The sequence below is a fragment of the Nanorana parkeri genome, unplaced genomic scaffold, assembly GCF_000935625.1.
Source record: "Nanorana parkeri isolate BGI_ZX_2015 unplaced genomic scaffold, ASM93562v1 scaffold2594, whole genome shotgun sequence".
Classification (NCBI taxonomy): Eukaryota; Metazoa; Chordata; class Amphibia; order Anura; family Dicroglossidae; genus Nanorana; species Nanorana parkeri.
In genome coordinates this window covers 121,800-124,699 of record NW_017308862.1, presented here as the reverse complement: position 1 = coordinate 124,699, position 2,900 = coordinate 121,800, and the positions used below count along the sequence as shown (strand labels likewise).

At 45.6% G+C, this 2,900-nt stretch overlaps 1 protein-coding gene across 1 annotated transcript in view; it reads left to right on the top strand.

Moving 5' to 3' along the window:
- The window catches only part of RHAG (Rh-associated glycoprotein), a 46,094-nt gene that overhangs the window by 1,026 nt on the left and 42,168 nt on the right, over positions 1–2,900 (top strand). The gene's annotated exons all lie outside the window — the stretch shown is intronic.

The window sequence follows — 2,900 nt, the reverse complement described above, 5'->3', positions numbered from 1 at the left end:
TTAGGAGAAAAGCAGAGTGAAGTGTGTGGACGATGGTGGACGGAGGCTGCAGAGGGGATACTTATGGAGCAGAGATGCTGTTTGCATTGAAGAAGCGGAGGAGGTGGTGATGACAGTAGAGTGGGTTGGTATAGAGGTACTGTGAGTGGGGTGGGGTAGTATAAGTGTGAGTGTTTGACCTGAGGGGGTGAATGATAGGAAGGTACAGTTACATGGACGGGGAGCGGTCCGGAGCCCTTCGGACCAGGGAGTGAGGAAGAATTGCAGGGAGGCAGTGTAATGAAGATGGTAGGTGGATAGCAGAGAGGTGCTAAGACCAGGACAAGTGAAGAGGGTGGGATGCACAGTGACTATGGGGGGTGTTAGGTAGTGATGAGCCAAATACCCCCTGAGTTCGGTTCGAATTAGAACATGGGGAAAGTTTGAATTCGAACTCGAACTCAATGCAAGTCTATGGGGGTAGAACTTTGAAAATCAAATGTCCCCATTTTGAAGCCGTATATGCAAGTTATTGGCCATAAAAAGTGTATGGGGGATCCGGGTACTGCCCTGGGGGACAGGAATCAATGAAAATGTTTGTTTTTTGTAATACCGTTTTTAAAGGAGTATTGATTTTAACATCACTTAAAGTGAAACAATAAAAATGAAAAAATCCTTTAAATATCTGGGGGAGTGAAGTGGGTGGGAGACGCTGTGAACAGGGAATGGTGAGGTGGGTGGTGGAGGGACACTAAGATAGGTGGTAAGCACTATGGTGGTGGAGGGGTGAATTGGATGGGAGGTGATGTGGCAGGAAAGGGGGGTGAGGTGGGTCAATGGCAGTTTAACTAAGGGCTGAGTGTGAATTGAGTGGTTAATTTCACCAAGGGGTAAAAGGCACTTTGATCAAGGGGTGAGGGTGAAGGGAGTGGGAGGACCTGGGTGGTAGGTACTAGAGGGGGTATTTATATGGCAGGCACTGTGTTGGGGGAGTGGGACAAGATGTAGGGAGGGAGAGGCGCTGTGGTGGGCTGAGTGGGTGAGGTGGGTGACGAGCGCTTTGACCAGAGGGGTGAAGTAGGTGGGAGGCGCTTTGATGGAGGGGTGGGTAGAATTGAGTGCCTGATGCTGCGCTGGCAGATCGGAGCGGGGAGAGGGGAATCCAGCCCCTCCCCCTATCACGGCAGAGAGCCGTGACAGGATCGAGAGGCGAGCGAACCCGGTATGTGTTCCCTCACCTCCCGATCTGCTGAGCCGATCTGTGACAGTCTCATTGTCACAGGTCGGCTAGAACTATGAGGTGAGTGAAAAGCACCCACCTCATAGTTCTACTTTTAAGCTGCTGAAGCAGTGAAACTGTGTTGCTTTCTGCAAGCCGCCTACATGGAGGTGTGCTAACATGATCGCAGGGCTGTCAGCACACCTTTGTTCAATCAACTAAACAGCATCTGGCACAGAACTCCCATCCTACACTTCAGCAGCACAATGCATGTAGGAATATCAAGGCCACCAGCATTGTACAGAATGGGAGGTTCTGAGCAGTGCCAGATCAGGGGTGAAGAGCGCCAGTCCCATGCTCACCATTTGTTTCTCAAAGCCCAGACCTTAGCTACTCCCTACCTGCTAGAAGGAGGGGGATCTGACCGGATGCACAATGAAGGTCCTGTCTCTGAGCAGCAAAAGGTGAGCCTAGGACCAGGCTACACTGCAGCTTGTATGTATGGGAAGGGACCACTGGCAAGCCATAGAGAATCTGCTGTCACTGTGCTGCCTTTGCTGATCCACCTGGTGGTTCTGACTGTGACAGGCAGAGAAAGGGGTGGTCTCCTGGTAAGTACATACAGCCCGGGCAGCAGCAGACAGATTTGGGATCAGGCTTTAGAGACGTATGTCTGTCTACTGTGGTGCCTGGGAACTATTGTGCCACTGGGCGTCAGGTCTTTATTTTCCTTCTTTTTTAACACAGGGACTGGAAAAAGAGGCGCATGTTTCCAATCCCCCAGTGTGCCTCAGTTTTCATTTCCCCGTGACAAAATGTACGTAGGAATTATTCATTATATAAAGTCATGTGACAAAGTGTAGTGGGCATAACTGCCCACCAGTCTCTGACATCAACTCTGTAAAATGTTGAACCAATCCTCCATGTTGATAAGTACACCCTTGGCCTCGGAAGCTGGTATTACCTGCTTATGCAGAAATGACTTCTTGTAGGCATAACTACACACCAGTCTCTGACATCAACTCCGTAACATGACTGTAAAATATCTGATCACTCCTCCATACAAAAATCCTACAGTTGCAAAATGTTTTTGGGTTCCGTTATATGAACTGCCTGTTTCAAATCCCCAGCACAACATTTCTCTGGGACTCAAATCTTTTCTTTGCCTGGACCAGTCCATATACCTCCATTTATTCTTTTCTGGTGGATTTGCTGGTGTGCTTTGGATCACTTTCATGTTGAAAGACCACATTCTGGTTTAACTTTTAAACAGATGGCCTCACATTCTCATCGAGCACACTTTGATGTGATGCAGAATTCATTGATGATTAGATGACTGCAAGCTGGTTAGGTCCTGAATCAACAAACAAACCCAAAGCAATAATACCCCCCCTCCTTCCCATCAATGGAGAATGGCAGCCAGTTGGCAGGGCAGCGGGGTTAGTGTCAATTATTTTTACTGTTTCTTAATTTTTCTAAACTTATTTATCACTTTTTATTTAATTATTTCTTCTTATTCTTTTAATTTTTATGTATTTCATTATTTTTTTATCAATTTAATTTTTTTTAGATTTGTATTTATCTTATTTACTTTTTTATAATTTTTTATCTTATTATTGTTTATTTTGTATAATTATTTTCTTATTTTTTAATAATTTGTTTCTTTTTTACTTTTTAATTACCTTTTTTTTTTAAATTTAAT